Consider the following 16,813-nt stretch of genomic DNA (forward strand, 5'->3'; position numbering starts at 1 on the left):
ATGCCGTAGATAAATAATGTGATATGATTTTTACAGATCTATACATGCACGGGCAGATATCATATATATATATATATATATATATTCTAATAAAGGCTTAGAAATACTCGGTTGTTATTTATAGGTTAAACTTCTATGTGCTTTTTCGTTCCCCGGATAGTAAGGGGTATTTAAAACAATATATTTTCTTATAAATATAAAGCAGGCATATTTAACAGTTATTTCTAGTAAAGAGATTGAAACCTTAAATTCGTCAGTAGGTTTTCCCTGAGGGCAGGACACCCCCAGATCCCAATCCCTCCTCTTTCAATCAGGGATCATATAAACGGTCCAGAAACCCTGGAAAACACAGGAAATTGTGCGCTCCTGATCGACTCTGAAACTACGGACTTCTTCTCCACTTCTCCAACAGAAAAATGCCAAGAATCTGTAAGTAAAAAAGAAAATCCTCTTTATTTAACATTTGCGCCTTGTTGTGATGCCTGGCCTGGGGATTTATTTCCTTAAGTCTGGAAAACGTGTTTTCTTGTACGGAATTGCTGGGGTGATTGTTTTCATGTGTTAAAAGCTCATGTTAAAAACATTATTCAGAAATTATTTGTCAATTTGATAGCGAGTAACGTTCGGGATGAATTTAAATATTCTTAATATTATTATGGTTATTGGTGAAGGAAAATGCGGTGTCGAAAACTTCACACTGTATTTGCTGACATGAAGCGTCCGGGGCTGCACTTTGAAATGACTTTAATTTGAACAGTGTTGTTCATATCAGTTTTCTATGATATTTGTTGGATATGCTCTTCGGATGGCGTTTTTTCCTCGGACCGGCGTGAAATATGAATTGGATATGTTTGTACCATGTAGTTTCTCTCCATACATGTGGTGATCATGGCATGATACACGCAGCATCCGTGTGTGTTTACAGTCTGTCATTTCCGCTTTCGGTTTCACGTCGCACGTATTTCCGTTTGATATTTTTACTTTCAGTTTCATGTGCGCCTCAATGTCTGTGTATTTTATGTATATGGGTCATTCCTGGTATGCGGTAACATTTTGGCTTCATAAGCAGGGTTGCCAGGTTTTCACAACAAAACCCGCCCAAAACTAGCCCAATCGCATTTCAGGGGGTCCCACGGTAAAAATCGCTTTCTGGGGGGTAAAATTCGTGTTTTTGGCGGGGCTCCCCTGGTAAAATCACATTCCAGGGGCTAAATATCACGTTATTTTGGGTCGATTTAACCCGCGGCAACAGTGTAAAAGTAGCCCAATTCCGCGGGAAAACCGCGGACTTGGCAACACTGTTCATAAGTGTTGGAAAAAAAGGTTCAAATATTTAACTTTGCTGCCAAATTATTATTTAAAATGACTTGTCTAACAGGGTGGAAAGGAGCATAACAGGGTGGAACACCAGTGTTAACAGGTTCTTACAGTGGATGAGCTTTCCGTCATTGTCCTGCATGGTTTGCCATCTTTAATGTGTGGAACTGCACCTATATAATATTGTTTCAAAATAATTAAAAAATAAAATAAAATAAAAAAATCCAGATTTCCTTTGGGGGAGGGACACAAAAAATAGCTATGTGGTTCCTTATCACAATCAATCATGGTGGCAAAACAATTCTCTGCTCAGATGGTTAGAGAATGTCCTTTTTTGAATAACAACAGCATATTTTTAATTGCATCTTTTAATAAATGAAGGCCAGTATCACTGATACTAATACTGGTACTGATTTTTCTATATAAATAATAAAATTTATATTTTTTACATTATAGACATTCACATTACAGTATAACTGTAATGTGAAACTTCTAAAATTAGGTTCCAAATTAGGGTCTTTGTAATAATGGTAGAACCCTTTTTGGTGCTGAATAGAGAGCCCCTTTATATAAGGTTCCATAAAGAACTGTGCAGTTTATTTTCATTATTCAGTATCTTTATATTATTATTACAATTCGAAGACTACAAAGAAATTTAAAAAAATAAATCATTTATATAATATATACATATGTATAGAATTTGCTATGTACATTAAATACTATTTATTCCATTCGAATTTCCACCCTGTTAGTTTCACATTCCAACAGGGTGGAAAAGTTTGAGCTAAGTTAGCCATAGCTCTTTGAGTGATCAACATTAAGCTAGCTAACCTTCTACAGATAAACAGAACTTTTATAACTATGTCAGATTTGTTTTTACATTTTTTTGATAGGACAAACATTCTCCATAATATAGCCTAACAGGGTGGAACTTTAAGGGTGGGACAAGCAGGATAACATTTCAAAAACTAAAAAAAAGTTAGAAGTGAGAGTTGAAGCTAACCTCAGCTTGTACAGTTGAATTCCAGCAAGAAAAAGAAATGATGTCGCTTCTTGAAAATGGTCTCAATGAAATTGCAGTCGGTTTTGGAAGGCGAGAAAGTACATACTAACAGGGTGGAAGATGACTTCAGGGACACGGTAATTGAGGAAAACTCTAAAAAATAACTATTTTCACATGATTTATATGTATGATTAGAGGCAGTTTAGCCTAGTCTATAATATAATTTAAAAATATTTTGAGGTTTTTATCATTTCATGGTTTATATTTCTTCTGAAAGTTGATTACTTTGCACTGAGGACATGATAAAATTGAACGCATATATCAATAAAAAGGTGTGTAAAAAAAAATCTATTATCTCTGTTTAAGTGATAAAGAAGACCTAAATATACAATTTAAGCCATTTCTTAAAAATATGTGACTCATTTTAGAAATAATATGAGTAAATAAATACTCATAAAAGTCACTGCATAACAGGAATGACCCATATGTTAAATACCCATCCTTTATTTATTATTATTTTGAAATCTGCTAAATACTTCTAAATAATTTGTTGTATTTATATATTTTTTTTCTGTATTGGTATTTTCTTTTCAGTTTCTTTTGATTATTAATGTTTTTCCTTTCATTTTGCTGTATTCAGATTATGTATATAATATAATAATTAAAAAGTATTTTTTTAAGCGCAGTGTTATTGATTGAGGTAGTATAAATGGCTTAATATTACATTGTTATTGTCCATCTGAGAAAAACAGATATTAAGTATTTGATTATTAAAAGTGTATGTTTTGTGTTAGAGTTGTATATGGAGTTTGAACCAATTTGCTGAACACATTTTTAATTTTTTTATTAATTTGTGGGTTGATATTTTATTTGTTACAGTTGTTTAAAGACAATTGTCTTACTGTAAACATGTTTATAATATCAATGTGAATATAGTCACAGCTGCTGATATGTCATTATATTGTAGGAATAAATGTGTATCAATTGAAAAATTTAATTTACAAATTTGTTATGTTTTATTTTTCAGTAGCGGATAGCCCTAACGTCATCGCAGACTCAGACAAAGGTAAAAATAATACTATTTTCTACTGATAGAATATTTTATTCCTGTTAACCCAAAAAAGTATATTTTTTTAATATTATTAGCCAACTTGGCTACATTCCCAGGTTTCATTGACCCTACCGGAGACGATTGTGAAGGAGGCCCCGCCACAAGCGAGTCATCAAGGGTTGGGAGACGAGACTCTACCGTTAATTTTACTCAAACGAGAACAAATCCTCAGGAACAAATGATATCCATCAGCGAACCGGTAGATCTACCGTCGGAAGCCAGCGAGCAGCCGGGACCGAGCTCCGCAGCGCCTCCAAAGAAGAACAGGCGTTGTGACAACGGATCCAGTCCACAAAGGAACACGACTCCCACTGCCCATGAAGAAATAAAGTGCAGTAAGTTTTGATTCTTCCTTATTATTCTTTTAAACTAAATCATTTTCAATATTTGGTATATTAATTTGTTTAAAATTATATAGAATACCCGTGTTAATCAAAACGATGCATGTGCAATTAACTGTTATTCCTTCGATAACGGCCTTTAATTTAAGTTTTGGTTATTATATTTCTAGAAGAAGAAGAGCGAAGGGAAGCTCGTCGGAAGCACGAGTTTGTTAACAGAATAGCAGCTCTCCTCGCCGCTGATCGTAACAGATCATCAGAGGAGACCGCGTCTATTCACAACAAACTGGATTCATTACACGTCAGAATGTCAACTATTGATAACAAACTGGACTCATTGTTCGCGTTCCTCCAGGAGGATCGAGACAGATCGGCAGCTGAATTTGCAACCATTCGCAACATAATAAAAGCCGAATTTTCTGCATTGCACAATAGAATTGACGCACTTGGTGTAGGACATCGAGAAATAATAGACGATATACAGACTCGGTGCAATGATATTATGCAGCGACTCTCACAAATGTCTCCACGGTTACACGGTGTAATATCATTGAGCCTGCTGCACCACAGCAAACTTCCTTGATTATTTAGATTAGTACACCATGTGACTACAGAAGAGTCAAGTTGAAGACTATTAGAGGAAAAATTGATTGTTCAGTGAACTCATGTGTATGTTTTCTTGTTAATTGTGCATTAAATTTCTTCCTTTAATTCAGTTAGAAAGTGTGATTCTTTTGGCTTTAAGAGCTGCTTGAATTTCAGTGAAGTCTCTGGATGCTTCCACAGGTAAAACCGGCATGATTGGACATCTTACTAGTTTGAAATGATTTAAAGTTAGAAAGATAATCTCTATTAAAGACAACCAACCTCAACAACAACATCTTTCACTGAGACTGATGCATGATATTCTCGTAGATATTGTGATTGTGACAGACCAAAGGTCTCACTGGTTAACCTGCAGCCCTTTAGCACCATCTCTGCCATCTATTGAGGTGAACAAAAATAAAATATGACGCTTTAGTGGTGTAAATCAATCAGACCATGACGTTCTACCACTTTTTTTTTTAAGAAATAATAAAAATATTTTTAACTACAGATGTAGAATTTATTAAAGTGCATAGAAACACTAGAAACACACAGGTGTTTGCATCACTGGGTCTGAAGCCACTGTGGTGGATAAGAGAGAGTTCAATCCATCAGGTGTTCATGTGCCGCTGAAGGAAGAAAAAGACACAGACAAACATGTGGACAAGACCATAATTAGACACTGCTGATCTGAATGTAATAAAGTGAACCGCAGTAGACTCATAGTTTATATTGAAAGTTAATTTAGTTTACCCAGCCTTAATATTAATGTGAATGTACTGTATGCAACACTCATGCATGACTGATAGAAACATGGTTACTTCACAGTAGACACAAATATTTTTGGCTGAATGGTCAAGGTGCTTTACACAGTATCATTCATTTAACATAACGTTTCCATTATTGCCATTACAAACAGTCCATAACAACCCATAAAAAACACACACACACACACATAAATATATACAGGTGCATCTCAATAAATTAGAATGTCGTGGAAAAGTTCATTTATTTCAATAAATCAACTCAAATTGTGGAACTCGTGTATTAAATAAATTAAATGCACACAGACTGAAGTAGTTTAAGTCTTTGGTTCTTTTAATTGTGATGATTTTGGCTCACATTTAACAAAAACCCACCAATTCACTATCTCAATAAATTAGAATACTTCATAAGATCAATAAAATGATATTTTAAACAGAAATGTCAGGCTTCTGGAAAGTATGTTCATTTCTATGCACTCAATACTTGGTTGGGCCTCCTTTTGCATGAATTACTGCATCAATGCGGCGTGGCGTGGAGTTGATCAGCCTGTGGCACTGCTCAGGTGTAATGAAGCCCAGGTTGCTCTAATAGCGGCCTTCAGATCATCTGCATTGTTGGATCTGGTGTATCTCATCTTCCTCTTGTATATTGCACCTGCTGCAGCCATGGTACGGCAGCAAAGTTCCTTGATTATTACGCTGGAATGAGAGTATAGTTCCTAGCCATATCGGCCTAGAAAATCACAACTTTTCATTTTCCGTCGGTCTTAGTACACGATGTAACTACAGAAGAGTCAAGTTTTAAATAGGAAAAATATTGAAACTCTTTGTTCATTTTTTAAGGAGATGCTAACGATCTAATCAGATTCAATGAACTATGCTAAGCTATGCTAAAAGTGGTACCGCTAGACCCGGAGATCGGCTGAATGGATTCAAAAACGGTAAAACTCAACTGTTTAACTCTAGGGGAGTTGGAAATTTTCAAAAAATTTCCAAATTTTCAAAAAAAAGTGGAGTGTTCCTTTAACGCTGGGTTCTTTGGGAAGCTGAAAAAGGTAATCTTTCCCTCACAACCAAAAACACACTTCTTTGGTGACAGGAGCCACGTCTCATTTCAGAGGCTCTGTCCTCCGAAGGTCGCATCTGAAGGCTGCATACGTCATCAAGGATGTCATATTTAAGAAAAGTAACCATAATAAAATTGACTGATATTCATTGTGAGGCGTAAAATACTGTAATTTCTTTCTTACTTTGCAATCTAAGGGTTATTTTTCTTAAATGAGTCTGCCTCGATGATGTATGCAGCCTTCAAAGGGTGCAGCCCCTGAATTGGGACACAGACATTGTTGAAAAATCTCTCAGCTTGTGTATCCCGAACAAAACAGGTTGATGGGCGTGGGCTTGCTCTGGTTGATGTGCGTGTGCACACTTATCAGGGAGAAGTGCCTATACAAGGAATTACGCTCTTTATTACGTGATAAAGGGTCATACTCGAAAAAAACTCAGAATCCCGTACCGAAACCGGAAATAGTCATTTGGCACAGAAATACTCTGTCATACGTCCAACTCGTGTTTTGAAACTTTGTCCATGTTTAGCATGAGAATCCAACTCTAGTGTAAATAAGGGTGTACTCTCACTAGACCCGAGCGCGATTGTCCCCCTCCCACACTCACACTTAACATCCCAGGCCGGAGCACGCTTATGTCATATTTGATGCAAATTTTTGAATGGAAGAAAACAGAAAGAAATGCGCTTTCACTAAGATACTGCCTAATATATTTATCATTTATGCCATGCATCAAGTTTCAACAGCACGGTTCAGAGGATTGCAAAGGCAGCTGGAGTTATTGGAGGAATTTGCAGCTTTACTCGCAAACTACAATTCACGGCCTGGGACACTTTTAAGCTAGCTCGCATTGTATTCTGTTCAGCGATGGCATTTTTTTTCAAGATTAGTTATCTTGAGAGCTCTTTCCTGAGATCCAGGTGGATATTTCTTGTCAAATGTTGCATGGGTGGTATCGAAATGTCTTTTGATATTGTAGGTTTTGCAATTGCCCAGTGTTTTACTGCAGAGCAAGCAGAAAGGCTGCCCATCGCGCTCATCGACAGCAAACTGATTCTCCCACTCTTCAAGCACTCTCCTACCTTCACTGCTAGTGCTACGAGTCTTTTTGTTTGGTCTTGTTCCTTCATTGGAATTTTCCTCACTTCTTTTTTCTCTTCTAATCACAAATTTATAATTGATAAACGCTAATTGATGACTGTTTTAAATCTGCGCGCTCGTAATTGTGTGTGTTAACGGTGTAATTGCGTCAGTACATAGCAGGTCTGCGCATGTCGGAAAACAATGGCTATATGATCACCAAAATTATTTTATATGACAAAAACAATTATTGTTCAAACATTTATTTCTTTAATACATTTTAACTTAGGCCTGTTTGAAATGAAAAAAAAAAAAAGATTTGTAAAACTAGAAGATGTTTAAGTGAAACTGTAACTGGTTGTTTATAAATGTATTGTAAGTTGATCATTACATGTGTTATTGACCAGTTCTTAAGACTTAAAAATTTCAACAACAATATTGAAGGTCACAATTTTTCCTTGGACAATCAGTATGTAACAAATTTCTTGTACAGATACTGTTTTTAAACTTTAAACTTTTTATTAAATATAAGAACATCTTTTTAACACAATTGTAAGGAAAACATCTTTTTAACAGTTGTAAATAAAAACATTTTAACGCCATTGAAAATAGTCTGATTTTTAATTATCAGTTAACATGAAAAACAATGAACATCCATATAAGTAGGTGAAGTAAAATTTAATAAAATAAAAAGCAAAACAAAACCATATCTTTAGAAAAAAAGTCCATTTACATGTCAAAACAAAAGAAATCACATCTTTCAAGATGATAATGACTTTTGAAACAGTTCTGAAGGTATTTATTCTAAAGAATAATGGATTAGTAAGACTTTACATGCCATCATTATCACAATGTACAGAACAATAAGCAGACTTTATTTGTCTTGTCATGATACTGTGGTTTTGATGGCCGTGTTTGCTTTGGCTCTGTGTGTCTCTCCGGTGCAGCATGCCTTTTTTCACTGGGGTTTGTTTGGTCGGCATTTGTGGACAATGACACCTGATTATAACATACCCACCCAGCACAAGACGTCACTTCAACATTGTTTTTTAGCCTAAATCAAGTTGGCTTATCATGGCCTTCATTTAGCCCAAAAATAGACATTGTAAATTGGGCTTTGTTCGGTCCGTCTGATTTGGTCCAAATTTAGCCAGAAACGTGCGTCAGGTTTTTTTTTTTTTTTGGCAGTTTCATTTCTACACCACATTTACCATTTCTAAAGCTATATTATATTATATTATATTATATTATATTATATTATATTATACCGACTTGTACATTGTTTTACATTTCATCTTATCAAAGGAAACGATCTGTCATTTTAGAAAGAAAATGTAAATGTATATGCTTTATATAAACAAATGATTGCCTTTGTAAGTGCTTCCGCTTTCCGTATTCTTCAAAAAGTTTACGCTGTATGTCCTACGCCTTCCCTATTCTACTTACAGAACGAACGCAGCGCCAGTTACATTTTTTCCCCTAAGTAGAATAGGGAAGGCATAGGACATACTGCGTAAGCTTTTTGAAGAATACGGAAAGCGGAAGCACTTACAAAGGCAATCATTTGTTTATATAAAGCATATACAGTTGTATTTTTTGTAGAAAATGACCGATCGTTTCTCTAGATAAGACCCTTTGTAATGAAGGGTCAACAGAGGAGGAATCTATTTGCAGGTTTTATTAAGATCAGTATCAACAGGGCAAGTGCAAAGGCAGAGACGTAAACAGGAACAGGCAATGGTCGAGGCAGGCGGACAGACAGTGTTCAGGATACAGGCGAAGATCAGGGCAGACAGCAGAGAATCACAGTAAATTATCACGAAATTTTAATTTGAAAGTGAACTAATTCTTTTAATGAAATGGTTGGTTGAACTCATCTTGGCTGGAGAAGTCAGCCGTCTCTCTCTCGAGGACAAACGGATGATGGGCAGCAGGGCTTTCTGTCTCAGCAGACATGTGGCGATCCTTCTCACTGTAAGAAATAAGGAGAGGTTACTGAATGTATATTTGAATCTGTTTGTGAGAGTGTGTATAAAGGTTTTGTGTCATTACCTGTTGCAGTACCAGTATGAATATTGAAAGAAAACAAATATATTTATTGGTGTATATTTTTTTGTGGCTGAAAAGAAAAAAGTAGGCAAAAATGAATGGCTTGGAAAATGGCCCGCTCATTCATCTTTGTGTAGCCTACTAAAAAAAAGGGACAGAGCCGCAGGGGAGTCGTTCAGGGCAGCTTAGAGAGCAAGAGAGGTGGTGTTTTGTGGCTCAAAAAAAAAGTAGGCACAAAATGTAATGTGGCTTGGAAAATAGCCCGCTCACATACATTTGTATAACCTACTAAAAAAGAGACAGAGCCACAGGGGAGATGTTCAGGGCAACTTGGAGAGCAAGAGAGGTGGTGTTTTGTGGCCAAACAAAAAGAAGTAGGCACAAAAAGTAATGTGGCTTGGAAAATGGCCCGCTCACACTAATTTGTGTAGCCTACGTTAACATGTGAAGCTTAAATTTACTCCTTCACCGGCAAAAGATTTTCTCTTCAGGCCGTAATTAAAGAGGAGCTCTGCGTTAACTGGAATGTCCCTGGACGCAATGAAGAGAATGACATCTCTGTCATTGTGGACGAACAGCCTTGGATGGATGTTGGCCCTCTTTCTGGAGTGGTTGATCAGACGTCCATTGGTCACTGTTTGGGGATGGCACTGGCAGTTTTCTTCGTGGGCATCGATGCACATGCCCTTGCCCTCTTTGTTCTGGTAAAAGAACATGTAGCCAGGTCTCACGTCAGCAGTCGAGGAATGGATCTTCATTCCCTCCTCTCGGCTGACCTGCCGTCCGTGGTAGTCACAGACCACCTCACCGTGTTTAAAGGACCTCTTGGTGAAGACGCCACGGCCTTTCCCTGGGACATCCTGAACAATCAGTCCTTTCCAGCGCTGAGTGTTAACCATTTTCATCACAAAGCCACTGTCAAGGGCAGAGTCAGCGGTCCCGTAGGGCTTCCACTGCTGGAGTATTGGGGAAGCCTGAGGGATGTTCGACGTCCACCCTTGTCTCTTAATCCAGGCCTCCACTCGTGACTCAGATGGCTGACGCCAACCAAAATGTTCTATAAAGACAAATCACAAGAAGCATTAGCCATTGTGGTCACATGTTCAAAGAGATTTCACTATTTGTGCCGCCCTGACATTACATATATGACTGTAACAGAAGGTGTATTTGGATCCTCACCAAGGACACGCTGTTCACGCAGCTGGAGCTGCTCGCTGCACCAGCGGTTGTAGCAGTGCCTCTCGTGTTCATGTCTGCGTGCCCTTTTCGGAGGAGACCCGTCAAGAGTCACTGGGTAAGACTGAACCAGCAAGTCAAATGCCGTCTGTTCATTCATCCTTTTCTCTCGGCTGGAAGCCCTGCCAAACCCACTTCTATAAGATCAAAGAATAAAAAAAAAATGAAGAAAATGCCCCTTAATGACTGCCTTGAGTAGCAAAATTACTACTACTAATAATTTCGTTCGCTAGATTTCAGATTGCATACCGTGTTTTTCCAGGAAGCTGGTCCGTCACGCTCTGGGCCAGAAATGCATCTGCTGGTGTTTTCATACTGTAATGCTTCTCAGCAGTTTCTGGGGTCATGTTCGTCACAACATGTGGCTCGTTCGCACCTTCTCCAGGGCTTTGAGGAGCAGATGAAGGTAAAGAGGGCACAGGCAGTGTGGGGTTAGGGAGGACTGGAGGTTTGTTTGTTACCACTAAGCCCTTCTTTTGCATCTCGTCTAACAACCTGAGGAAATTAAACAGTAGTGAATACACAAACATTTGAATAAATATTGAATATTGTACTTCAACATGACAAAGCAGCGAAGCATAAAATGTAATTTACACACCTGGCAAGAGGATCAGCAGTTGCCAAAATGTCTTGAATACGCTGGTACTCCCAGAAACGTCCCCTGTGGGTAAATTCAGACATCTCTTTCTTGGCTTCAATCACAGTGGCCCGTACCTCTGCCTCTGCGCGGTCGCGCATGCACGCCGTCCTGAGGTGCCCAGGAAGAGAGCGTGGAGCCTTCTTGCAGTGAGGGCAGAGGAAGTAGATCCTGCTGTGGAAAGATCTGTGTGAACAATAAGAAGACAAAAGAGTTATATAATACATATCGCTAAGTTAAATAACAAGTAGGCATCATGTCGTGAGACTCTTATTCTGCAGCACATCTCTTCAAAAACAACAAACGGCATCAGATTACACAAGGTCGAAGGAGCTTTCCAAACAAAGGAATATACGTAGAAAGACCTGTAGTGCTACAGTAAGTAGTCCAAGAAACCTCTACCCATCAATTTTAACAGACTTGTTATTTACTCAATCACAAAGACTATTTTGACTTGCTATCTACAAATTGAGCTGACTCCACTGACAATAAGCTATATAAAAACTTTTAGGTGACTGCTACACTGCAAAAAAAACAATGCTTTTCTCACTTATTGTATTTGTCTGGTATCCAGTCCAATAATATATATATATTTTTTTTAAACTAAGAAGCATTTACTAGATGAGTAAAAAGTATTGTCTTGGTTTCTGACGACCCAATAAATCAAAATAAGCAAAATAATCTACCACTGGGGTAAAAAGAAAAATATTGTTTTCAGTTTGAATTAAGACGAATTAAGATCTTAAACCATTGGCAGATAATTTAGCTTGTTTTAAGCAAAAACTCACTTAATTTGGATTTATTTCTTCAAAAAACAAGACAATACTGCTTATATATCTAGGAAATGCTTCTTTGTTTGAGAATTTTAGATACTTGGACTGGAAACAAGACAAAAATACTAAGTAAAACATTCTTTGCGGTGTACTCAAGGCAAACAGATAGTCAGATAGAAAGTTAGAGTACGTACCCTTCGGAAGCCATTTCAAATGCTGAATATCCAAAACAAGCAGTGACTGGTCACAAACAATAGATGATCTCCAGATGATACTGAAAAACAACTGTAACCTTTCACAGCAGACAGGCTCCTTTAAAGAGACCTCAGTTCAAACAGCCAATCAGCTCTCAGCACCCAAGAGCCCCCAGATAAAACAACCAATCAGGCTGAATCCTGCAGCCCCTGCCCAGGTGTTGATGGCCCATCATGCTCTAGTGCTGTAGTTTAGCTTAGCTTAGTAAGAAACAAACAACAACAAAAATCTCTTCACCTCCTTAACTGTTTTCAAGCATATGTAGATACCATAAATAAATGAAGATGGAACTTAGTTTATATATAGTGTCGACATGTAATGTAACATATACAGTGCTCAGCGTAAATGAAAAGTAACATTTTAAACAATATCTCAATGAACACAAAAACAATTTCCAAAATGTTGACAAATCTAAGTTTAACATAACATCTGTTTAACTTATAACATGAAAGTAAGGTTAATATTATAACTAAGTGAACATTGTCCAGTTTTACTCAAATTAGGGTGATGCTAAAATGAGTATACCCCGTATATATATATACACCCTGTATGTGTATATATATATGTATATATATATATATATATATATATATACAGTTATATAGTTTGACTGCTGTTTTAAATACTTTATCACAAAGCTTTTTGAGTGTTTCAATTTCCCGTATTTTGATGTTATTCCATTACTTTGACAGTAAACAGTGTTTTGAGTTATAGTTGGTCAAAGTTGTGCTACTTTAAAATGACAGAAGCATGTTTTGTGAGCTGGTTTATGTGTGACTCCATTAACACTGCAGTCATCATTAGTACAGGTCACTGTGGTTTACTCATTAGAGATGATGTGCTGTAAATCACTGCATCATGTGATCATGACCGTCACATTATCTGCTGCTACATAACAAAGACTTTATGTGTGACTCCATTAACACTGCAGTCATTAGTACAGGTCCTGTCGTTTACACATTAGATGTGCTGTAAATCACTGATCATGACACATTCAGATGCTCTGCTACATAAATGCTCTTTATGTGTGAAAACATCATCCATCTATTTAATTCATCATTTATACTGAGGATATTTTCAAATTAGTACAAACTTTGAAAACAATGTTTTTTTTTAATGTATTTGTATTTTTATATTTCTTCATGTTAACATTGATTTATTGTTTATTTTTACGCTGTGATTGGTTGTATATAGTTATTTAGTGTTCTCAGAATAAATACAGTTTCCTTTAACCCATTGTTTCATTACATTATTAGCACCAATTTTTTAATCAGTATAAATATACAAACAATATACAAGAAAACATGTTTAAACTGTAACAAGTTTAACATAGACAATGTCACTAGAGCTAGAAATGAACTTTGTTTAGTCAACAGTGTGTTACATGAGCAAAGCAAGACAAGACACAGTGTGGTTTGGAGCTTCTACGTTCTGCATCTCTGGCTCTCTCCTTGTCTTCAGCCATGATGACGCCCAAACAAGAGTGATCCTGCTGAAATGACCACGTCTGTCTGGTGAACTGGCTGATAGGGTCAACTTAGACAGAATCTTCTCTGTGAGAGACAGTGACATTTTAAGCATATCTACAAAAAAAGAGACAAAGGGTGCATTTAATACACAAAAAATGTCCCAGAGCTTCAGTGGGGGTGGAAGTCTGACTCCATCTTGGACTTTGTCAAATTTTCATGTCAGAGCGATGCCCAAACTTTAAACAGCCACCTGGGCGCTAGATGCATTTACTAGACAAGTAAAATGACAAGATGTCTTGTTTTCTGGGGGAAAAAAATCTAAATTAAGTGAGGTTTTGCTTAAACCAAGCAAAACATACAGATGTACTGTCGTCAAGTGGGTCTATGAGTTCACGATCCTCTTGGCCTGCTGTTTTTCATGTGCCTAAGTTTTCTTATGATGCCGAATTAAAACTTCAGCAAGCAAGTTCAGCTTACATTCAGAATGGCACTGTACTTATTCCAGACACCAAGTTGAAGTCGTCCATTCTTGATGGTTTAGTACAGGAAATTGTGAAATATAAAGTCTATGTCAGTGACAAGGAGATGGAACAGGTAGCCCAGAGTCTTATCAAGAGGCATCCATGTTTAACTGAGAAAGGATCAAGCACAGGTTGTGGCGGATGGAAAATTAGTTTAAAATATAAACTAATTACCGCACACACCTGAGAAAATTGTGCTGCCCAGAGGTGACAGTGAACTCTTTAAAACAGAAACCTACAGGAAAGTGCAGTGCAGCATTTGGAGTCAAAAAAGCAAAAAGAGCTGAAATGAATTTTTGCCCAGCATACCCATCAGCAGAAACTGAGGAAAGTCTGCAGGCCATGCAGAAAGCTCTTCTCTCAGATGTAAAGAAGTTCATTGTATTCATTGTGGTTAGTTCACCCACAAATGAAAACTGTCATTAATTGCTCACCCTCGTGCCGTTTTACACCCATAAAACCTTCGTTAATCTTCGGAACACAAATTAAGATATTTTTGTTGAAATCCGATGGCTCAGTGAGGCCTACATAGCCAGCAATGACATTTCCTCTCTCAAGATCCATAAAGGTACTAAAAACATATTTAAATCAGTTCATGTGAGTACAGTGGCTCAATATTAATATTATAAAGCGACAAGAATATTTTTGGTGCGCCAAAAAAAACAAAATAACGACTTATTTAGTGATGGCCGATTTCAAAACACTGCTTCAGAAAGATTCGGAGCGTTATGAATCAGTGTATCAGATCATGATTCAGATCGCTTGTCAAACCGCCAAACTGCTGAAATCATGTGACTTTGGCGCTCTGAACTGTGGATTCGACACACCGATTCATTATGCTCCGAATCTTCCTGAAGCAGTGTTTTGAAATCGACCATCACTAAATAAGTCGTTATTTTGTTTTTTTTGGCGCACCAAAAATATTCTCGTTGCTTTATAATATTAATATTGAACCACTGTACTCATATGAACTGATTTAAATATGTTTTTAGTACCTTTATGGATCTTGAGAGAGGAAATGTCAGTGCTCCCTATGCAGGCCTCACAAAGGAAGATTAACGAAGGTTTTACGGGTCTGGAACGGCATGAACGCGAGTAATAAATGACAGAATTTTAATTTTTGGGTGAACTAACCCTTTAAGCTCTGTATACCGCGGGAGCGGAATAATTCTATCGTCTTGTAAGCTGGGTTTGCTAATGCTAACACTAGCGATGCATGCACCGTCACCTTGCATTTCTCCGGCTCCGCGTCAGATTATGTTCTGAGATAACACTGCCATCTAGCGGTTGGGTTTTATACAGTCTGTGGTTTAAACCGAACACAAAGCCACGAATCTTGAATGTAAATAAATAAATACATAAATATCGATAGTGTTTTTGAGAATCGATACAGTATTGCAAACATAATATCGCGGTATTAATGTGTATCGATATGTTCTTACACCCCCATTAGAGAACAGACTCTACAATTAAAAACTAAAGTGTCGGCGTGCGCCGAACGAGAGTCGCAGCACAGATCAGCAGGAGTCAGATTTCACCTCACTCTTGACTGACAAGACGACGGCGCCCATTTAAGCATGTTTGTCATACTGTTTTGTTGTTGTACACGCCGATTTCATTTAAGTACACAGATGCATATGTCACTCGCACAGAGAGCGGAGATCACGCTGCACACACACACACAAACATTCAGGAGCATAGAAACTTATCAACGCTGCCCCATGAATTTTAGTAATAAAATAGCCTCTTTACTGAATTGCTACATTATATTTCTCAGCAACAAGGGGGTTACATCGCTATTTTGAAGTAATTAAACATACAGCTTCGTTGTTAATAGAGAGACTATGAACAAATGAAGGTACAAATCTTTTTCTCTCGACAATTAATTAAAAATAAATGCTATAATTCATTAATTCCAATAAATGTAATCTTACGCACTGCTTTATCTCTGTGTGTTTGTTTCAAAGCGGGCAGAATGCTAGATCTAATGATGCGTAACTGACGAAAATAACCGTCATTTTTACCCTTCTGGTCAAATATTGCGCTGCAAACATCAGTAACAGCTTTAACTTGTCAATGTTGGCATGGCTAGCTGTGCATTAAACAATTTTAATGCACTTTGTGGAGGAACCACCCTCCTCTTCACATGGTTCTTTGCATCAATACTAAATAGTCTGAAAATAAACATTTATAAGTATACCATAATGATTCAGGGTAAGACAAAAACACCATTTGGAAAATGGATTCCAAGAGATGCGCAGTCGTGTCTGCGCATCTTTCAAAGTATACTCAACCGCGGATGCGCGCGGATGACTGAGTTCGACACATGCGCAGTACAACTTTTTTCTATACTCTACCAGACATCGGAGGGCAGCACTGAGATGGGACATTTGCTGGGCATGATCGGAGAAGAAACATAGAGCATCCATCATTGCAACATAGTTTGGAAGATACACTAAACAAGAATCTAAAACGATGGAGAAGGATATGCAAGTTTACTCGTCTTGGAAGAAATTTCTCTTTGTTTTAATCGTGTTGTTTTTAAATAGCTCTTTCCACACTCTTCTTCGTCGACACTGTGCTCAGTACTGTGCATATTGCTACC

At 37.4% G+C, this 16,813-nt stretch overlaps 2 long non-coding RNA genes across 2 annotated transcripts; one reads left to right on the forward strand and one right to left on the reverse strand.

Moving 5' to 3' along the window:
* Positions 1-269: 269 nt before the first annotated feature.
* On the forward strand, positions 270-4,395 carry LOC127509006 (uncharacterized). Its single transcript, XR_007929089.1, has 4 exons — positions 270-429; positions 3,348-3,386; positions 3,488-3,766; positions 3,943-4,395. It is a non-coding gene; the product is annotated as an uncharacterized LOC127509006 (long non-coding RNA).
* A 6,471-nt stretch (positions 4,396-10,866) lies between these two features.
* Positions 10,867-12,298, reverse strand: LOC127508949 (uncharacterized). Its single transcript, XR_007929025.1, has 3 exons — positions 12,158-12,298; positions 11,152-11,376; positions 10,867-11,048 (listed from the first exon to the last, which is right to left on the reverse strand). It is a non-coding gene; the product is annotated as an uncharacterized LOC127508949 (long non-coding RNA).
* Between the last annotated feature and the right edge of the window lie 4,515 nt (positions 12,299-16,813).

The sequence above is a fragment of the Ctenopharyngodon idella genome, chromosome 3, assembly GCF_019924925.1.
Source record: "Ctenopharyngodon idella isolate HZGC_01 chromosome 3, HZGC01, whole genome shotgun sequence".
Lineage (NCBI taxonomy): Eukaryota > Metazoa > Chordata > Actinopteri > Cypriniformes > Xenocyprididae > Ctenopharyngodon > Ctenopharyngodon idella.